The 23,899-nt window shown below is 35.1% G+C and overlaps 1 long non-coding RNA gene across 2 annotated transcripts; it reads left to right on the forward strand.

Annotated features, from left to right (window-relative positions):
• The first annotated feature begins 3,018 nt into the window (after window positions 1-3,018).
• Window positions 3,019-23,585, forward strand: LOC126830229 (uncharacterized). 2 transcript variants are annotated; one of them, XR_008789156.1, is made up of 8 exons: window positions 3,019-3,080; window positions 7,268-7,335; window positions 16,283-16,544; window positions 16,986-17,101; window positions 19,397-19,531; window positions 19,718-19,801; window positions 20,044-20,134; window positions 21,082-23,585. It is a non-coding gene; the product is annotated as an uncharacterized LOC126830229 (long non-coding RNA). The 2 variants fall into 2 exon arrangements; XR_008789155.1 differs by lacking the exon at window positions 3,019-3,080 and adding an exon at window positions 6,332-6,418.
• Window positions 23,586-23,899: the final 314 nt, after the last annotated feature.

Here is a 23,899-nt window from a genome sequence, read left to right on the forward strand (position 1 = left end):
GCCTTGATGGAGTTCGAAGATGAGCATTTTCGGCTTAGGGTAGCGCAGGGATAAGCAATTTGATTAGTTGATGCTTTGGGACACAATAACTCTCCTTCTAATTGAGCTAGAATGTTCAAACTTGGTGTAGGTGTTTATTAGGTCAATGCCTTGATGGAGTTCGAAGATGAGCATTTTCGGCTTAGGTTAAGCAGAGATAAGCAATTTGATTGGTTGATGCTTTGGGACACGATAACTTTAGTTCTAATTCAGTGAAAGTGAGGACACTTGGTGTATAGCTTTATTATATCAATACCTTGACTAAGTTCGATAATGAACATTTTTTGCTGAGGGTAAGCAGAGTGATTAGCAATTTGATTGGTCGAGACTTTGGAACACAATAACTCTCCTTCTAATAGAGGTAGAATGTTCAAACGTGGCGTAGGTGTCTTTTAGGTGAATGTTAAAACTTGATGTAGATATTCATTAGGTGAATGTCTTGACTGAGTTCAATGATTAACATTTCGAACTGAAGCTAAGCAGAGCTAATCGATTTCATTTGTCGATGGTTTGGTACAAGACAATCTTGATTCTATCTGATAGAGAGTGATGAAACTTAGTGAAAAAAATAAATGTGCGATTAATTAATATGTGTCATCTATTTATTTTGCAATTTCGGCGGGGGACGTCAGCCTCACTGTTGGCTTGTTTCATCAATATATATATAACTTGCTTGAATGTTTGGTTGAATCACAAGGTCTCTGCTGGTAGACGTAGCCCTGATATTATTCTGTACGCAGTAGCTTCGCCTCCCGGAAGTGTAAAGTAGCACTCTATTGTTAATTTAACTTTCTAATTTTGTGTTTAAAAGTGTTTTTGAAAATGTTTACAGCGCCTGAGTGAACCTACGGTATATGTTAAAATAAGGTGTCTCGATCCGTCTCTGCCCTGCTCCTACCATTATAAATTGAACCAGTTGTTGTATAATTGCTTTAATAGCTACACTGAAAAAACAGTTGTGTTGAAACAACACAAACTTGTGTTATTTTGAACACAAGTTAGGTGTCTCTATTTAAGAACACAAACTTGTGTTGAAACAACACAAACTTGCGTTCAATGTTGAAACAACACAAAAGTTGTCTTAAATTGATTAAATAACACAAACTTGTGTTTTTTTTATAAATACATGTTCGTGTATATTCTGCATGGTCTATTTACCAAATAATGATAACATATTATAATCGGTATGAATGCTGAGAGAAATTAGTTCAGTAGATATTAATATTATGTGAACAGTGAATTGATAATAAATAATAATATTGTATAATTAATAGTGAATTGATAATAAATAATAATATTGTATAATTAATAGTAAATTGATAATAAATAATAATATTGTATAAGTAATAGTGAATTGATAATAAATAATAATATTGTATAATTAATAGTGAATTGATAATAAATAATAATATTGTATAATTAATAGTGAATTGATAATAAATAATAATAGTGTATAATTTAATATTTCTAGCACATAATATTAATATCTACTGAACTGGTCTGTAGTCCAACGTATCCATAATTTGCTGCCAAAATTTGTTTCACTACATAGTTTAAGAAGTTGTTCACCATTAACAAGCATTCTCCAGCCAAATTACTATGCCGGAATAAAATGATGGGATCTCAAAAGTGTTTGGTCAAATGGCACAATTTTCACCATATAGGGTAAAAATTTAATTTTTGTACGTAGCTCCCTTTGTTCTTAATGAAATTAACAATATATGGAAATGTTGTTAAGGTGTTATTATCAACATTTCATTCGATGATGAATTAAATGAAAATGTACTGACCAGAGAAGTAGCAATATCAGGAAATGTTGTCAAGGTCTTATTATCAACATTTAGATGGTTAACTGATAATGCACAACGTTTACCTTTAATCCTACGAATCCTATCCGCGAATTGATCATTGCGACATAACCATGCCATGAAGAGGTCTTTGCTTGACGTACGGTTATACGGGGCCCCACCCGGACCATTTAGTATGCCGCAATATTCTCCATGGAAGGGAGTTCCTCAGGGAAGCATATTATCACCTACTCTCTTCGCGATAAAAATTAATGCAATCCAAACGGGCCTTAAACCAGGTACAAATGACGCTTCATGTTGACGACTTTCAGATGTGCTATGGTTCCACAGACATGCGTATAATCGAGTGTAGGTTGGAGCTTTGTTTGAATTCCCTTCATATTTGGATGGCAGGATGTCAATCACCTTCCAATAGTAGATGAAACCAAATTTCTCGGGGGGATATTTGATACAAAATTATCATTTATCCCCACATTAAAAGCCTGAAAACCATAAACATATTTATTGAGAGTCTTATCAAATACTGACTGGGGAGCAGACCGTAAGGTCTTGCGTCGATTATATCGATCTTTAATAAGATCTAAATTCGATTATGGATGTATTGTGTATGGGTCAGCCGACAAGTATTACCCGAAAGAGCTTGACATCATACATAACCAGGGAATCTGTTTAGAGCATTTCTCACATCTCCAGTGGACAGGTTATATGTCGAGGCCCATCAGTAATTATTCCACAACCGACGTGATAAACTGGTCCTGTAGTAGGCCACGGAAATAGCATCGTTACCATGTTTAGCCCCTATCATGAGCATTTATATCAGCTCAAAACTAACGTCATTCCATCTTTTATTCGCAAACAACCCCTTTTGGCGGAGGCTGATATCAGTCTTGACAGTATTGCGAATACCCCTTTCTTTAGGACTCCACACTAGCTGTATATCCCGCAAAGATCATTTGCTTAGACTAAGACAGTCAGTTGGATTGCTCCATACTCTTGAAAATGATAATTGCGCAATTAATCAATATGCGTCATATATTTATTTTGGGATTTCGACGGGGACGATCAGCCTCACTGTTGAGTTGTTATTTTTGGATACTGGAAAGTACAGCATGTCTTATTTTATATTCTCTGGGAATTACCAATTCTACGTATTATATAGCTTATTTCCGAGAAGGAGCTGAACAGAAAACATAGTACATCAAGCGCGTCGTCCTTTTAAAGGTATTTTGTGAGGTATGTTTTACGTTTATTGCTATTTCATCTATGTATATAACTTGTTAGTAGGTTTGGTTGAATCACAAGGCGTCTATTACTCGGTGCGTAGTAGTTTCTACTCCCGACAGTCTATAGTAGCAATATATTAATCTTTCTAGAACAGCCGGTGTTACTTTACATATAGTTTATTTTCTAATTTTGTATTTAAAAACCCCCGTGTCTTTGTATCATAAATTGGACACATGGATTGGAGGTGTTTTTAAAATTGTTTTGAGCGCCTGAGTTAACCTTAGGTATGTATATAGATAAGGTGTCTCAAGACAAATACAATATGGCATGAAAATGTAAAAAACCTACATATTATTACAGTGTGTTTCTGTGTTTATTTGACTGTATTATTGTTTGTCTTTCCCTTATATGGAAATTCTGGAGTATGACAAGACGTGGTTCTACATGATATACATGAAAAAAAATCAAAGGTTTTATTTGTTACATTTGTAAGTACAAACAATCTTTATCTTTGTTGTTGTGGTTCTGCACTTTGAATAGAGAAATTGTTCACGCGAGGATTGTTCACCAGCTCCCCGTCTTCAAACCCGCCTGAATCTGAACCCAAGCGTATGAAGAGGAGGAGTGACTCAAATACAGACGACGAAATCTTGATGGATTCGGTATCAATTAATGAACATGTCATAATGAATGTCCCCAATAATCCCGCTATCATATCGAAAACCGCAAACGTCGTGGCATCATTAGTTGCTAACAGATTGTGTGAGAGAAACTCCTAGCTCGAGAATAGAACAAAACAACTAGAATCAATTGCCAGGGCCAAAAATGCTGGAACAAAAACAAACTAAAGGATAAATTAGACGACTTTGAGCAAAATGGGAGATGGGAGTGGATATGATCTTGGGAGTTAATGAACTCGTTGAACAAACAACTGATGATTCGTACTATCGTTCAGATATTATTAGGAGCCACCGAGTTGGCGCACCAGCCCGCTACTACAAAACAGATAAACCACACCCGATAAAAACCCGCTTGAAAGGCTATGCAACTAACATCACATTCATTAGTAATGTTAAAAAACATAAAACCGTCAACTATAACCGTTAACAGCAAACACAAAATATCAGTAAAGGAAGATCCCACCCACAAAAGAGCAAAACTGACATACGATGCAAGACAAATGGCTAAAGAAAAGAAATTTAATTCTTCATGGACCCGCGATGGAAACATATTCCTGGAATTGAGGAATGACTCAAAGTCATCAAATCTCAAACAGAATTTGATAATTTCACGGAAACAACACGACTTAAAGTGGTGATACGACCTCAAGCTCAGAATTGTGAACGCGATACAGATGTCGATAATTATTATTATGGTATAATTATTATTATTATTATGGTATATCTATGTATAGCGCATATTTCACCCCAGTGCCCAGATGCTCTTTACAAACTTAAAGAAGATACAATACATAATGATAAAAATACATGTAAATAGGCAAAGGCAAAAGTAGCATTTTGTATTCTATAAGTTATTGGGGGCCAATGGAGATTAAACAGTATTGGAGTTATATGATCCTATCTAGAACAGCCTGCGATGAGACGAACAGCAGAATTTTGTAATTTTTGTAGTCTGTCCAACGGTTTTTTTGGAACATCTGACAGCAGTGAATTAAAATTATCTAGTCTAGAGATAACTAGGGCTTGTATAAATGTTTTTGTTACATCTATTGTTATAAACTTCCTAATTTTGACAATTTTTCTCAAATGAAAGTAGCCTACTTTACACACATTGTTAATTTGGGACTCCATGTTAGAATGGAAGATTGCTGCAGTAGAATTAGTGATGGATAACCCACCAACACGAATAGAAAGATCACCATCTACTTTTGAGAGGTTGTGTTTTGAACCGATTGCCATGTACTTTGTTTTCTCATTGTTAGGTGTAACAGAATCAGTAAAACACAGCTATGATTATCCATAGATGTGTGAATATCATTATGAACTCTTTGTAATTCCGTTTCAGTGCCATGGTTCTTCCTGTATGCATTCTGAAATCGTGATCCCTGATATGGGATGATATTTGTTTAGAAATAACACGTTCCAGGACTTAGGGTACAAACCTTAAGTTTGACACGGGTCTATAATTGTTCTCTATTTCGGAGTCTAGTGTTTTCTTCTTAATAAGTGGAAAAATTATAGCTGTCTTCCCATATCTCAGTGTTTATTACCATATCGTGATTTTAAATCATTGATTAATACTTGTATGTATGGCCGCTGGCAACGGTCGTAGAATATTGCAGGGACAAATAAACTTCATCACATTAAGCCTTTCTTAGGAAACTTGTCCAACTCCTATAGAACGAACAGGAGGATTGAGTGTCGAGGTCGCATTGGTCATATATATTTTTTTAAACTCACTTGTTTTGTATTTTTTTACATTTTAAATATTAATATCAATAAACTGTGTTATTTAATTTTAATTATGTTAACTGTAATACTTGTACGCGAATAGTGTACAAATATTTGCGCATATCGAATTGTAACGTCATGAATTATGGCCCTTGATTGTAGGAAAAATCACTTTCTTTTTAGCTTGTTCTCTATCCATCTCACGAAAATATGGGCGTATCCTTCCTGACAGTCGCTGGTATTTATGTATAATACATTATTGTGAGTTCATTCAATTTGGAGGTGACGTGCCATTAAAATACATTTATTCATTCATACATTATGTTAATTGATTCGTATACTTTGATCTGTTAGTGTCGTATATTTTTATTTATAAAAGTTATTTGTTGCTTAGTCTACGATACATAAGGGACATGTTATTCGACATTTTATGACTAGTCATCAGTATAAATGAACTAGTTCATAACACAAAGCAACTGATCAATATCCCAATTGATCTCTCATTCCTTTCAAGTCTTTTAACTGTTTGAGTCTTATATATATATGACGTTATTACAGTCAACACGCGTGTTATATCCATGTGATCTTCTGTATTTAAACATTATATTTTATGTATAATTTAACTCTTTTTTTTATAAAATATTATTATATAATTATTTTAATCATCAACTTGAATAACATGTTGTATTTTTCAAGGTAACCTTAGTTTGGTGATCGGCTCGTCCTAGATACCCGTGTGGTTAGCGTGACCGTTAGTTATCACATCCATTTGTGACAGATTATTGATCGCTTCGCGTGCTAGTAGTGACAAACAACGAACAGTATTAGATTTTTAATTTAGAATTTACAAACACGTCAAGGTAATCTCACAAGACATCATGGGCTTAAACGGCTACAATCGTGAACAACGGTTTCGATAATCAAAGTAAGAGTGAGGTAATAATCATAGGATATGAATACTGCACCATTGGATACTGGGGATAAAAAATGAAAATGGAATGAAATGGTCCTACTCCGACTGAGCTAATGAAGACGGGCATGCGCCATTCAGTGTCAGAACTTGGGGATATTTTGCCCGGACAGCGGCGCTTTGGCCTACTCTAATATCGAATTCAAACTACAAAGGGATCGTTTACGTGTACGCTAATGTGTACACGGGACCTCGTTTTTTGTCCCATCCGAACTACTACATATATACGTTGTCCCTTGTAAGACCGCCAGTACTGTACTACTGCCAAGGAAAATCCAGGGATCGAACACGGGACCTCCAGATTATCGAACCAACGCTTTACCCGCTGACCCAGGTTAGGTGTTAGGTATCTAAGGGATTTGTTTTTAAAATTAACCTCCACATGCAACAACATTATGATATTAATAAACTGTCGGATGGACGCGAAAGATAACCTTTCAGATAGGTACGCGATATAGCGGAGTAAGTCGTTTAAACCAATTGAAATCGGACAACATCTAGATGGTGGAAAGGTGGCATAATGTATATTTAGTTTTCTGGTAGATTACAGCCGAAAGGAGAAAATACCAACGGCTGGAGTTCGTAACCTGAAATAGTAGGAGCAGACACAATGAGCTGTCCCCTTCTAAATTAATGTAATGTTGTATTTCGGATAAAAATAAAAATGTTGAATGTGAGGAATTGGGTTATTGTTCTCCTAGGGTTGGTGCCTCTAACATATGGAAAGCTTTGTCCATAAACGCTTTACTTCTGCAATTCAATTGTGTAGTTGATTTGTTTAATATAATGTTATCGTTTGTAATGTTGTATTTCAGATAAAAGAAAATGATGAATTTGATTACTTGGGTTATTGTATTCACGGGGCTGAGACCTCTAATATACGGTAAGCTTTGTCTATACACTCTTCACTTTCGCTATACATTAAAGCAAAGTCCACATGGGCAGTGGTTATTCGTTATTAAACAGATGGTCGCCTTTCTTCGTACTGATGACAATAAGGGTTCCGAAGCAATCCATATTAGAAATATTACTATGGAGAAGAAAGGTATCAAGGCCCGTATTGAAAAGTTTTCTTAAAGTTAAGTGAAAATACTGATTTTTTCCAGTTAGGTAATTTTGTCGCCTTCGATCCATATTCGAAGGCTGCACACTTCATCCTGGAATGCCCGCAACCGCCAAAACACGTGCATTTCTAACTTATGGAATGCCCAACACTACCACAAATCACGAATTTCTAAGAGCACCGCTACTCTACTAAAATTGCAGCTCTATGAAAATCGCTGTTGTCACACTGTGTACTCCGTTTAAAAGAATTCATTACAAATCCACTGGACTTTAATGTACGTCCCCCAGGTCAGTTAATGGTTACCTTTTAGGGCATACTCTTAGACACACTTGAACACATGTACAAGGCAATGGTTCTCCTGTAATCGTATTTTATGATTCAGTTAAATAAGCATAGCCAAATACCCAAACTGATTCGCATAACTGGTCCCAGATCACTGTATGCATCATAGCGTTATACTTACTCTACGGGGTTGGTGACATCGAGAGGCTATTGTCTACCCATTAGCACATGGCCTTTGGAATCTAGGTACACACCTTGGTTAAACATATTTGCTAACGTCAAAACTGTCAAGCCGATAAAATACAAAATCCTGAATAGATGATTCCACACTTATATAATTAATTTGCATAACTCGTATGGTTAAAATCCATAGGGTTCGTCCACAAATGACCTCAATTCTTCACAACCGGATCCACATCGCACTTTTCGAATCAAATCTTCCCCGTTGCTAATCAAGTAGATAACTTGATTCGCAAAAATACTACTCATAGATTTTGCTTATTTTAATTCTCACATGGACAATTGTGTGTCCCCGTTTTAACTAAACAGTTGTTGACAGTTTCTATATCGATTTTTCGACATTTCTTTTCTAGTTTAGGCATGATCATCTTGTTAGTATCTAATACCTAGTTCTTCTAAACGCGAAGTTTTAGAGCCCCCTATTTTACGCGGATTTACCGCTGTCCCTCAGAATTTTTTTTATAAAGGGTAGGTGTTCTGTGATAAAATAAAGATAATTCATTGATTGTCTTAGGCACTTGTATTAATGTGGATACCAAATGGTGCGTTTACAGAATTTATAACGGAGATTTGAGGCAGTGAATTTTCGATCGATCTAGTGAAGGAATGGCTGTTAGGTGAATAAATGACATGGATGTGAATACTGAATGTTCAAAATACGAAACAACCCTGAAATTCTATCGAGTATACACGGCAGTGAGCAGACCGTGAAATATGGATTATAACAACACAACAATTTTAAAATAGTGTGACTGAAATAAAGCTTCACATGATATTTCAAAACTGGACATTGCTTATCAATTTGCCTGAATTTATCTAGCTTGAATATCAGTTCTGCGCCTTTATTATATTACCAATTCCATTTCTGGTGTTGTCCAAAATGAAACAGCTGCTTATTCAGGTAGAAAGACAGCTTGTTAGAATCTATTCCCAAGTGTTATAAACCAAATGGACTCCCCGCGTATTCCCTATAAAAGTGCCTTTATTTTATTACTATCTGGTGAATAACGAGCAATGAATCCAGGGGCGTACATAACGATTTTGTTTGCGGGGGGCGGGGGGTATTTAGCCAAAATGCGACCGACTGATGCACATACCCCCAATGCTAGTGACGCAGCCAGGAGCCGCGCACCACAGGTACGAGTTTTCTAGGGGCCATGTGCAGTAGCAGATCTAGAAGCTAGGAATAGGTGGTGGGGTGGAGGCGGCTCCAAATCGAGGGAGCCATCCACAATCCCACCCACAATAAATGTCAACAAATTACTGGCTATAACATTAAGCGTCCCAGTAGAACATAGATAGTATTGTATAATTATATAGTTGTTCGCCGATCGTTGTCTCGCCGGAAAGCAGTTTTATTTAAGTTGACATAAAGTTTAAGTCATATATGATGATTGTGCCTATAACACTGAGCAACCTGATAAAATTTTGAAAACTTGAGTCAATATCCTAGCATTTGAGGTCATTGCTGGGAGAAAGTCTTGTGGACGAGAGGACCAGAAATGTGAGTCAATGGGACAGAATCTCGAGATCTGCCCCTGTGAATTCCGCCTGTTTTGCAAGAGTTGACATAACATTTGTATAGTCTGACGCCCCACGACCCACACACCAGTATAACTGGGCAGCTCACTATAACCCGTGAATATGATAGTGCTGAGACGGTATCAGACAACAAAGGAATAGAAGAATGATGTTATAACGGAATCGAGCCGTTCGAGCGCCGCAATCGCGAAAAAAATTTCAGATATGTAACCGAGCTTTTAATTTTTCGGAACTGGGTCTAAAAATTCTCGTTACCGAGAGGATAAGAAATGGGACAGAATCTTGTGGCCTATCTGTCTATTTCGCCTGTTTTATGATTGTTTGTTTACCTCATTAATCCATTTAGACTGAGACCGACTGCGGTACTTTTTTTGAGAACTATTATTTTTTTGTCATGAGGGAAAAACATTTCATAGAACATACTCACAACAGAATAAGAATGACAATTTTTTTTTCAAACATGACAAGCAGACATGGTTATTTTATACTATTGTTTTGTGTGACGTGTGCAATTCTCACGGATTCACGCGCAGTGACGCTTACGGCTAGCCCCCGGATCCATTCACTTTTTTTTGAATTGTCTATATGTTTGTGTTTTCCTGAGTAGGCTATGATGTCCTGTCCTTGTATTTGTTTTTGTGTAAAGTTTGTGTGGTGCAGTCCCCCTGCACTTACTATTAGTATTTGGGATCTATTCTGGCATTGTGTGTTTGCCTCATTAATTCATTAAGTCGTCGATGCATAATTTTGGGACCGACTGCAGTGACTGCACTTATTTTTTTTATTGTAAAATTTCCCTCTTCATTGGCCATATCTATGGTTGTTTTTATAATTAATCCTAATTCGTCGTCACGAGTCATGTTTGTTTATATTGATGCAAGAATTATGGGATTTATTGCGGGAAGGGGCACAACTCTTACTTGGCTTGGCCAAAGATATTGGATAATCAACCACATTAAAAACCAAACTCCTGGTTACGCATGGGCAATGGACTTTACGTCAAATATTGAGAACGGCCCCAGACTCTCCGTACGTTGAAGACTAGGTGACCGAAACTATGCATCCTGCTTTATATAAACCCATATTTAAAAACGAACAGTGTTTCTCGGTCATGTTGGGATGTAAAGTCTGTGCCAACGTCAAATATTTCAGTCATCATCGCCACAATCTGATTAAAATACAGATCTATATTTCGTTTCGTTTTTTTATACTTTCGATGGCCTACACTACATTAAGATTTGACCGGTTGTAGCGATAGGTCATACGAGCGACTTTTGACCCTATGACGTCAGACATTTCAATAATCAGCATTGATGTCTCTTCTAGTGGATTACCCACAGCTCCGTGCAAAACACGGCCAAAGCTCGCCGTAACAGACAGTTTCATTGGCCAATTCCTCACATTATCCAGAACACGTCAATGATGAAAACTGTTCCAGTGTAGTAAAGACAAGTAAAACAAAATTTTAAATTATAAAAAACGAAAAAAAATAGGTCCTGTGTTTTAATCAGATTGTAATTGCAATAATGTGAAGTCGAAGATTAGAAAGCAGCAACAGTTTACACACCAGTCAAACAAAGAATGTTTAGCAAGGATTTGGTAGGCTTGTGGTTTCGCTTCCAAATTCCACTGACTATATGCTACAATTTGAAGGTTCCAAATAAATATTCATTGTTAACAGGCTACCCGAGTTCGAATTATTGGAAACCATAATTTTCATGGAACCCATATATCATGTATAATAAAAAAAAAACCTACACAACTATTTATTGAATATAAAAAACTCCAGTTTTTAGATCACGGGATGAAAAATAACATGGAACAGTTTTTAGATCTTATAGTGAATACCAAAGAAAATATTTAAAGTTATAAACCTCAAATAAAGGTGACTAATGAACTCAAACCAACAAAAAAGACAAGGGTTTTAACCATAATAACCCCGATCTGTTGATATTATAAGTAGTGAAAAGTCTGGTAGTGTACTGCAATCATTCAATCTCTGTGGCTTAAATTACCAATCAATCAAGGATAAAACTGATGAACTTCAGGAATAATTGCTTGATAATGATTTTGACAATTTTTTAGCTGTTAAAACATGGCTTAACCCAAATGATACGACTACTCTACACAAACGTTTACCTTCAAACAACTCTGCGGTTACTGAAAATCGAATAGGCGTAAAGGAGGTAGGCCAGTTGTTATTCATAAATCAGTATTAGAAACATCAAGAATGTTCTAATGAAGTCTTGATGTTTTTCTCAGTGAATTTACTGATCAACTGTATGAATTTTTTTACTCGTCTTCTCCGTTACTACTTATTGGGGATTTAAATCTACATCTCGATGATGCCGAGTGTAGCATGTCAAGTACGTTATATGATATTTTGGATTCATTTAATCTTAAATGACAATATCGATGTCAGCCATTATTACTTATGTGATAGAACTGATTAAACACTTTCCAAATATAGTTTGAACATAGAGCTCTTTGCTACTTGAATATGAATCAATAAATAAACCGGTTCTGCTCCCTTGTTTTACCTGGTTATTGTGTAATACGGGTTGCCAATGAAATATCGATTTTACCTGGTATTAATTGATTTATTTGACAGGTATGCACTGATGAATGACATATCTATTTAATGCATACATACAACGGGATTTTCTGATTAAATGTTGTGACACTTTGACTATGAAATGAAATGAAATGGGGTTTAACGTCCTACTATTCTGCTCCGAACTGGGCTAATGATGAAGTCGCCGCCATTTCAATTTACAGCTTTGCACGTATAACTAAATGTACTAGCACGACAGTGAATATTGTTGCATTACTGTCACATTAATGAATATTAAGAAATATTTTCTGTTGTCAATTTATATGGTGTGATATCCTTTAAGACAGCAACAGTTGAAAGCGTTTCGTATTTCAATTATTCCATATGCGTATTAGGTTCCTCTCAGAAAATACATTCCAAATATAATTTTAACATAGAGATCATTGCTGCTGTAGATGCATAACGAACATTCGAAGAAACGGAAAGTGACGCAAAAAATGACAAACACGAGTTATCCTGACTGAAGTATCGAGCGATAACAGACACAAGGTCGAATTTCATTTCATAATTTCGTTGAAGATGAAAACTTATTATACGAGACTGTGAGAGGAAATCTGACAATCCAAAAAAGAGGATTGGCTGTCATTAGACAAGAGAAAACGAGAAAAATAGAAAAAGCCCGTGCATTCCCTTGTTTTTATTCATTCTGGGGAGCCACGGTGGTTAAGACGCTGGCTCACTAGCCTGGAGGTCGGGTGTTCGATCCCTGCATTGGCCGAGAAAGTTCATCCTGATTTTCCGACGTGGTTTCCCCTTGTCAGTGGTGCATGACACAATTATATGGAATACAAGTTACTTAAAGAGTTTAAAATTGTGAGACGCCACTATTTTAAGTTAAGATACAATTTTAACCTAAAATATTATTTTAGTGGATTTTATCTAAAATGCTTAAAATCGTTTTGTGAAACGCATCTATCTTAAGTTAGGATTTTAAGGAGATTTAAGTTTTTGTGAAACAGGGCCCTGTTTGACCAATTTTAATAAGGGCCTGATAAGGACAGTTGTCTAGTCCTTCGGATGAGACGAAAAACCGAGGTCCCGTGTATACATTAGAATGCACGTAAAAGATCCCTTGGCAGTTGGAATTCGATATAAGAGTAGGCGATAGTGCCGCTGCCCGGGCAAAATTTCCCTCATAGCACACTGTATGGCGTAAGCCCGTCTTCATTAGCCCAGTATAGGAGCAGAACAGTAGGACGTTAAACCCCATTTCATTTATTCATTCTGTACTTAATAAAAACATGGAAAGTGCACGGAATTTTTCCAATTTATAATCTACCGTAGCAATGATCTCTGTGTTAAATAACAATATTGGTGCCAGTCATTATCACATATGTGATAGAGCGACTTAAACACATTCCAAATATAAATTTATCACAGAGATCATTGGTACGATAGCTGAGTAATACAGTTTTACAGAATCGGAAGTGACGAACGCCAAAGGAAAACACGAGTCATCTCTCTATATAACTGACTGATGTGACGAGTGATAACGGATATACGGGCGAATTACCCATATTGTAAATAAATCTTGTCAACTGGTACCTTCCCCGATGTTCTGAAAGAAGCTCTAGTTTTCCCTTAATCACTAAAGTACTTTAGACATTAATATGTTCAAAAATCATCGGCCAGTATCTAATCTATCACTTTTATCTAAGACGAGTCTGTAAGATTTAAAGATCACTTAAAATTTCAGCATTTAGACGAACCCTTTCAATCACCGTGCCAAAAACTCAATAGTACACAAACGATATCTTAATTAATCTGGATAGTAAAAATGTGGTATTTCTTGTTCTTCTAGTACTGCTTTCGACAGCATTGAACAGACACTTCTATTTAACCGTTTTAAAGATTATTTCGGAATTTCTGGCTATGCCCTGAAATTTTTTGAATCGTATCTCGCCTCACGAAAAGAGCCCGTTGTCATAAAAAAAAGTCGTCAAAACCAGTAAAATATAGAGTTCCGAAAGGATCAGTATTCGGTCCGTTTTTTATATTTACGGTTATGCTTGCCTACTTAGTAAACATATCAGAGATCACAATTTGGACTATTTCTAAAATGTAAATACATGTATCTATATCTCACAGTGAGAGGGGTTTAATATAGGCTATGTCTGTTCCTCAATCCCTATTCGGGGGGTTGGATGGCCGAATGGTTAGCCCGCGCGCGCTGTATCATATGGTCTGTCATTGAGTCAACTGGCGGGGTTTCGATTCCCTGGTTGTACGAGACAAGGAGTAGGGTCGCCTCTCCAACCTCGTCGGTTTTCTCCAGGTCCTCCGGTTTCCTCCCACTGCTAAAGACCCCTACACGCAAGCGAATTATTTAAATAAAATTGAACCATGTTTTAGTCCCTAGTTTGTGTCGAGTGGACGTTAAACCCCATTTCTCTCTCTCTCAATCCATATTCAGATACAAATCTGAATAAAAATATTGCTTATAAAAAAGCGACGACATTCAACTATATGTGGTTGTAACATCCGATAACGGAAGTAAACAAATTCGTAAGTATATTGATAATGAAGAAAACTGGATGAAAAGTAGCGTTTTAAAACTAAAGGATGTTAAAACTGAACTATCAAGAATAGGAAACGATCATAGACTACCGGAAATTACTACAAATTGTGTTTAAAGTGGGTGGTGCTTTTGGTAAATATCTTGCCATGAAAGAACATGTATCGAATATATGTAAATCCGTCAATTTTCGAATATATAATATAGGTAGCCTAAGATCCTTTATTAATATCGATACTTCTAAAATGCTTGTCAACTCATGTGTAAAATAACCTCATGACTTCATTATTGTAATTCTTTATTGTTTAATTTGCCTTCTCTTCAGCTAAATAGACTACATAGACCCCAAAAAACCCAACCCAAAACCGGCACGAATCATAACTGGAACTAAACGTTGTGAACATATCACCCCTATTTTACGACAACAACATTGCTTACCAATTACTAGCAGAATTGAATTTAAAATACTCTCTCTCTAACATACTCTATCATTAATATTAAAGACTCATTTGGCAACCTCAAACAGCCTATCACTCTATATATTTCTGCACGCACAATAAGGTCACTTAAAGGGACTATCCCATTTGAACAGAATCTTAAAAACAAAAGTCCGAGTTCGTATGAAATTTAAGCGCCAAAATAGAGAGGAATGGTGTATTTACCCTGCCTCAAAATTTCAGCTCAAAATATTTAGTCGTTTGGGCGTGAACTTCAAAAATGCTTATCCGGACACGTAACCCTTTTAAGATTTCTGGTCAATTTTTTTTTCGTTGGGTGACCTGATAATCTATCGCCGTTCCTTTAGAGGTCTATACAGTGAATGACCCATGTGCCGTACTGGATAACGAAAGGTAAATTCCACCTACACATTGTTTTTATAAAATAAAAGTCTAGTTTTATCCAGGCACCGCATATTGGGACACCGGTCTCCATTTCCAGATGAAGACTGACGGATGTAAGTTGTTTGAAAGCATATCACAAATATTGAATTAGTTGCTCGGCCCTTAGGTACGGGATATTAAGGAGTTGTATTAAGCAGTTTTATTCTCCAAAATATTATCGGGATTGGCCCTTTAACAAAAACTAATGCCCTATCATGCACAATTTTCGTTTTGTGAAAGATCTATTGGTTCTGTTGCTTATGAACCATGGAATAAGTTACCTTCTGAGGTTAAAGATTCCCCTTACTTGTCTGTTTTTATGAAAAAGTTAAAAACTCGCCTTTCTAAAAGCCATTTTATTGTTAAATGTTTAAACGTTTTCAGAGTTTGCTTTATATTATTGCATACCATATTTTATTCTAATTGTGCAATGGTGATAGTTGTTTCTTTGGTGTCTTTTTAATATTATCCGTGAGGTGTTTTTATACCTTAAAGTTGTTGGTTTTTGATTCATGATTTTTTTATATATATTTTTATTTTGTACTTTTACCATAATGTAATAGCGCCATAGAGCACCCAAATGTTGGATTATAGGCGCTCTATAAATACATTATTATAATTACTATTATTATTCTCCTTCTGAGATACAGGGTTCTATTAATTCAACATTTGTCAAATATTAAATTTCAGCTCTAGACGCTATAACTGGGGAAATTGCCTGTAAGAATATCATGGAGTTTTATGTTGATGGTGTTCTGTACAAGAATGGTAATAACAGCTACTGGGATCAACCAGCAACTGTCAGTATTCCTGATGATACGCAACTTATTGCTATAAAGTGTCGTAATACAGATGAACCTGTTGGAATAAAGATGACATTGAGTAATGGTATTGAAACCAGTGCAGAATGGAAATGTTACAATAAACATAAGCAAGGATGGAATGAACCTGGGTGAGATGTTATGGTTATTTATTTAAAAGGCCTCTGCAGCTCTATTTTCTGTAACCGTGAAAAAAATATACGAAAATGTGTCAAACCACGCATATTAGTCTAGTATAAATGTATATGAAGTTAGTTGCATTTTTATTATAATTTTTAATTAGATATTAATTTTTTTTGTCACGTTCAGTTCCTGAATTATGCCTCCTTTCCTAAAACCCTGTGAACGCGATAGAATCTATGGAGTCACGAGATGACGAACTCGATCAATATTCAGCGTTCCGTAACCTCTGCCAAAAGCTTTTGAACGAGATAGAGGCTACATTCATGAAAAGATTTCCCAAAGCTTCTGAACATGACAAAAATTAGAATTTTTGAAGGTACTTTGGTGAACAAAGTTTTCATTTTAGATAAGGTACAGTCTATGGCAGATTATCTTTTATCTGTTTGTAGATTTGATGACGTTGCTTGGCCAAACGCTGTAGTGGTTAGACATGAATGGATTTGGACAACTGGATACCCCCAAGATAACACAGCGTATTGTAGAAAGAATATCAGTGACCGGGCAGGTATGATAAATTAAATTACAGATTACCAACAAAACGCTTAACAAAACATAAGTCAAAGTCCAAAATACTAGTCACGTAAATATCCAGCAAATAAAAGAATAATAGCCACGTAGAGCTAGGCAATACGCTCACTCAGCAGTGTTGTCGCGATAGCAGCTTATCTGAAAAGAAAACATAGATTTTGACCAAATTTGGTACGGATCCTCTCGAACAACCATTCTTTGATTACCGGAACTCAACAGGACCCAACCCTTTCCGATTCCAATGAATTTATAGAAAAACCCCAGTGCATTGCATCAAATTTGAAATAAAATCCGATAAATGAGGGGAGATAACTACTTACTGATTTCCATGGGGTTCTTCCTCGTTTCACCCCAATGCTTCCCATCAAGCTCACGGACCTGATCAACGATACGACGATCATAATGCTTTACACTAAATTAAAACGACATCGTTAAAAAAAAACAAGCACTAAGACATTTGGAATATTAATAAACAAAGTTAATTCCAATACTAATAATCACAAAATAAAAAAAAAATCCGATTTAATTTTTTTTAAATTAACCTTAAAAAGAACGGAGAATATAATAGATATGTACACACTATCACTACCCCTTGCCCCCAAAACATACATTTTAAATATATCTAAATTTATTAACAACCAAATCAAGTACCAAAGACATAAATTATGCACTAAACTGAACTACTTCTAAAAATAAATATTCCCTTTAAAAGATTAGGAATTCAAAAATTTCTACAGTACATAAAAGGGAACTAATAGATAAGGTACAGGACAAATATTTATAGATAGATTACATAAATAAAGCATAAGAATGAAATACAATGGAGAATTTTAAAAATAATGAACTCGACTATTTCCACGCCTATTCAGATATTTTTTAAAACCAAGATATAACACTATTGTTTTAGCTTTCACACCCTACGACAATTTTCTTTGATGTGTCAAGTTTATTGGGGCGATATCAATCAGACACTTCCAAATGCAGACATTGTAATAAACTGTCTATGTCTATTGTCTGAGACAAGATGTGGAAATAAACAAAGAGTAGAATCAGAATAATGTTTTATTATGTCTAATTAAATAAATAGTTTATAATTAGATAATAATTGACTAAAACTCCGATCTCTTTATATCAGTATACTGTTCTAAAATAGATTGTTTTAAAAGAGATATTAAACGTATCGCACTACACATTATGTTTGTAATAATTAATATAAGGTTTTAGATAATTAGAAATATTTAAAAAAAAAAGAAGAAATAAAGTGAATTCCTCAATATTCAAATTCAGGAAGAGTGGTTTTACAAATAGGCTAAGCCAGTTCCCCAATCCCATTCAGAATTTCTCAATAAATAAAAATCATATTATTACAGATAATAAAGTAACATAATAAATGTTATCTTAAAATTCAACGTAATTAATTATATGAAAAAAAACCACACAAAATTTTATAAAGTTTGTATTAGGACATTGAAAAGAATAAAAACTTGTGTTAATGCAATGTAAAACAACACAAGCTTGTGTTGAATATTTGTTGTGTTGAGATCCAACACAAGAGTTTTTGTCAGTGTATATAAGGACAATATAAATACCAAGGTATAATAAAACCTCTAATTACTTTAATGAAATATCATAAATAACGCCAAAACGGACATAAACCACTGTTTGTCGCGTATTTTGTACACGGTGAACAGTCCATATGCTGATTACACTATTTTGCCTTATTACACTATTTTGCCTATACCGTTTTTTTAGGACTTCGAATTTTGTCTAATGGTTTGGATTGTTCGTACTTGGTTTTATTTTATTGTGAAAAAGATGAACACTATTCCTACACTTTGATTTCTTTCAACAAACGATCCAAGATCTAATTCTTCGACATGACAATTATGCAGAGTAATATAATGCGGACACAGTTTTTGGACTCATCTGTATACAAAAAACAATAGACGAGTTTCTCACGAATCACATTTCAGTGCTTCTTTACATTTGCCAGTATTGGAAAAGAAATAGATTCACCAGACGATATATCAAAATATATGAGTTTATCAGGTGTGTTGTTTCATCTAGCAATGGAAGAATTTTGACAAAGAAACAATGTTTCCAAAGTTTAAGTTGACGAACTATTTTAATTTTATTTTGGTATAATGACGGCAGTGCAATACAAAATCAGTTATTATGTCTATAATCTTCAACAAAGCCAGGTCGTCATAATCAAAACCAGTCAACATATCAAATAATAAAATAATCTAACTTCTTTTATTTCAAATCAAAGTCGTGGAAACGGATGATAATTCACGAGGTCTGACTTGTCCGGAAATTACTGGAATAGCAGTTGGTGTTTCTGTACTTGTTTCCGTGGTAGTCATTATAGTTGCTATTGTAAAAGTACGTAAGAAGGAAGATAGCAGTAAGTATAAATATGATTATTATAAAGTTTTGTTTAATAATTATAGTATTATGTTCGCAGTAGTGTTTAGAGTGTGTAATTATTAAAATGTTTTTCAATAACTATATAATGGTATTAAACTCGCAGTTGTTTCCATTATTACAAGCTACATGTATTTAACATACTGATTATTTGTTTTTATTCTAGAAAGAAAATGTCGCTTTCTGATACCAATGATACTAATACCCCTACTAGTTGTGCTTGCTACAGGATTAGTAACTTATTTTCTGTGTAAGTATAAGTATTACCACAACGCCATATATAGTATTTAAAAAGATACATAATCGTATCAGACTTCTAAATTTAAAAGTATAGATCAGAAAACCACAAAGTATGTCAATCACCTCTTGGTACAAAGTTAATAGATTAATCAGTGTTTTAAAATACAAACATAATCTTACCTTACACTTCTCTCCTGAAGATATACTTCGGCGACAATACAAACTTTACTTATATTTATTGAATTTGTACAGGTTTAGACTCGATGGGTTATGAAGTAGTTGTTGGTACTGATGTTGTAATGGGTTTAGTTGAGCTCATACTTCAAGTTGTCCTTTGCTACTTGTACGTAAACTTTCATTACATTATTAATTAGCTATTAAGCCGGTGTATGTAGAATCATATTTCAGTAACTTAGGACACAGATCGAAATTTGGTACATATTAGCAAAGGGCGTCTCTCACTCGGTGAGCCACAGTGGGTCAGTGCGTAATACGTTGTATCGCTAACCCGAAGGTACCGTGTCAATCCAGCGGTTGATCGAGAAAGCTCATCGTTTTTTGTTGGCGGTGCAGGACCGAAAGCCTAGCAAGGACGTATTGGTTCCGTGTACACATGGACGTGTACGTAAAATTGGAATTCTGAAAAAGAGTAGACGGTAGCGCCGCTGTCCGGGCAACATTTCTCTCATATTACCCTGGAATAGCGTACGCCCGTCTTCATTGGCCAATCGGTGCAGAAAAGTAAGACTTTAAACCTTATTTCGGTTAGCTCAACGTTGACAACTCTTGTTGAAGAAGTAGCTATGACTATAGAATTGCTGGGAGTTCGGGGCTAAGCACGACTAAAACCCATTCACATCAACAGGTATGTTGCCTTTGCGATGAATCTCTTGTTAGTACGTGTTTAATGACTGTTTCAGTAACTTTCTATGGTTTACAGAGCGTGTGCTGAACATAAGTCTGTTTGCCTGATACACGTATTTAGTTTTCAAATCTGATAGATAAGGTTGACTGAGCGTATAGTATAGCCTAAATATTTATGAGATTATAAATTGTGATATTTGTCTGGAGGTATGTTTTATCAACCCTAATCCTAACCCTATTATAATAACTAGTATACATGTAAACCCACCCTAATACTAACCTTATTATATTAACTAGTAGACATGCAAAAAGCATCATTAAATTAAAATAATGTCGAGTAAGATTTAAATGGGTACTCATATTCAATAAAACTTATTTTCAGGTGAAATTTAACAATGACAATAACCCTTTTCTTTACTTTTTCAGGGCTAGCAGGGAAAGCAGACCTCAGAAATCCAAAAAGTATCTTGGTGAGTCTCCTGATGAGCCCCCTGATGAGCCTCCTCCTGATGAGCCTCCTCCTTATGAGAATCATTGTTTTATTTAGCCTTCTCCTTCTTTCTTCTAATCAGCTGTTTTCTTTTCATCAGCGTTTTGGAGCTATGGATTTAAGACTCATTTCACAATAATCAAGATTATGGAAACTGCTGTATTTCATGAAATCAATTGTGAACAACTCAGTTTGCCATTCGGAAAATCTGCTGTCTATGGCAATTTCAATTGTTTCAAACATTTTCTTTGAGCCCTTTACTATTTACTAATTAAATCAAAATGATTAAGAAATATGACATTTAAACTGATGTTCTTAACTCAAAAATTAAATATGTTGCCTATCAAGCTTGTAGTAGAAAAGGACTAACTACATATGTGGGCCTTGTTGTTTCGGGCGAGTCATGTTGTTTTTAAAAGATCATAAATTATAGTTGTTTGTTTTTGAACACATATTTTGGCTTTTAAAATAAGTAGTAACAAAGTATTAAGAGGTTTATAAGGCGAAGTAAAATGTTTTGTGATTGTTTAACTGGAATTGGGTTAACAGTGTCGTAATTTGGAAATTAACACATAAACATTCTCAAAGTATTAACGGGGTTATCTCATCTCATGTGTATTACCGCGATTGTTAGGGATTGCACGATATTAATGGAGGTATTTTATATTGTGTTTTGACGTAGTACCCCAGGTTGGCCCGAATTTATGGGAGGGAGAGATTTTATTTGTATTTAGAGAACAGGGGAACTACGGTGGCTAAGTGGGTAAGCCGCTGGTTGGCTAGTCTGGAGGTCGTGTGTTCGCCGAGAATGTTCAGCTGCCTAGTTTTGCGGAGAGGAGGAAAACCCAGGTCCGTGTATACATTGACATGCACGTACAATATCCCTTGGCAGTTGGAATTCGATATAAGAGTAGGCCTAGACCGTAGGGCCGCTGTCCGGGCAAAATTTCCCTCATAGCACACTGTATGGCGTATTCCCGTCTTCATTAACCCAGTCGGAATAGATCAGTAGAACGTTAAACCCCCTTTCATTTTGAGCATTTTATATATTTTTTTATTATTTATTGTTCATGTCATATAAATAATCTTAGATGATATAAAAAAAAATGATCCGCATTTGATGAAATACATACATACAAATACATAGCCTGTCAACTTCATACTAGATATCTGTAAGTATACTTCATTCAGGATAGACACTTCATTTATATAAGTAGATAAAACATATTTGTTAAATTTTATGGTTTTGAATAGAAATAGAAATTTAAGTACAACCATATTAATAATACACCCTTTTTAAAGTAAAATGTGGCAACTTGAACATGTACAACGTCTCCCCATTTATTCACAATATTTGTTATGTTTATTGTATTTGATTATCTATAACAAATGAATTTGATGTTGCATTTTGATAGATTTATAACAAATGAATTTGCTGTTGCATTTTGATAGATTTGTAAAATTTTCATTAATTTATCGAATGCAATTTTATGATTCGTTCAATGTAACCCCACTTTTGAGGAAAGGCTGAACACCTAAATATTTTTTCTTAAAAATTGAAAAGAATAATATTTTTAAAACAAAATGTATTCTTATTTTGTTGAAATGTTAATTCTCTAAGTATTTTGATGAATTTAAATTATTCTGAATGGAAATTTAGGTATCGTTCAAAATTACCCCACAGGCGTGTCAAGATTGTACAGCCACAAGTTTTTGAAAAAATAAAAAAATTGTATTCCTGCACCAATATAAACCGGAATTTATAATAAAACCTTTTCTTGTCCATGAATTATAGCTAAAAAAAATATGACCTTTTATAGACTTTTGTTTATATGATTGTTTTTTTTATCAGTGTTTAATTTCTCTTTTTCTTTATATTTTAATTAGTGTAGTTATTGTCGACTATATTTATATTTAATTCGTTAATGATCTTTAGGGTTGAAAGGAATGTTACACGATATGAGAATAATGTCTGAACGATATCATACCACCTTGTTCACAATGCGATATTAATTAAACATCCTATCATATCAGCCGTCACTTATGACAGATAGTTGATTCTTTAAACATCTGGTCGGCCATTACAAGATGGTGTTATGTAATGTCCGGTGACTTGTACAGAAACCTAATCTAGTATTACGTAACAAGACAGCTGTGTAATCCTCTTGACATCTGAAAAGGGCCCAAGGGCATAAAGAAGGGATCAGGAAGTTAGTTAGCTAAACGTTAAGTAGGGACGAGAAGCTCTGACACCATGGGTTAGTTGGGAATGGGTTTTCAGTCCAGGCCAGAGCGTCCACGTTAGCACCAGGGCTGCCTTAAGACAAGCTAACTAAGAAGTCATTAACTAAGGAATCGTTAACTGTATTGAGTCGTTTAATTATAAGGAGCTTTTGTACTTTATCTGGCTACAAGAATAAAAGTATTATATGAAGTTAAACCGGTGTTGTCATCTAGAACCTGAAGAACTAATAGTGTAACACAGTATCGGCCAAACATGAAACAAAATAACCATTTAATATTGATTATTTATTACTGTTTTCCAAATATTATAATACAATTAACTAGTGGTTGTCATCTAAGATACACCTATATTTTGCAAAAGAGAACAGGTAATATCAATAGATATTATCCATTGACAAAGTTTCCGAAATAAATCTGTTAAAAAGTGTAGCCTTTATCGTGTGTTCACAAAGTTTTTCTAAAAGGGGGCTAACTTTGGATCGTTACAGTTTATAGGATTTGTACGCCAAG

This window comes from Patella vulgata, chromosome 8, assembly GCF_932274485.2.
Source record: "Patella vulgata chromosome 8, xgPatVulg1.2, whole genome shotgun sequence".
NCBI lineage: Eukaryota > Metazoa > Mollusca > Gastropoda > Patellidae > Patella > Patella vulgata.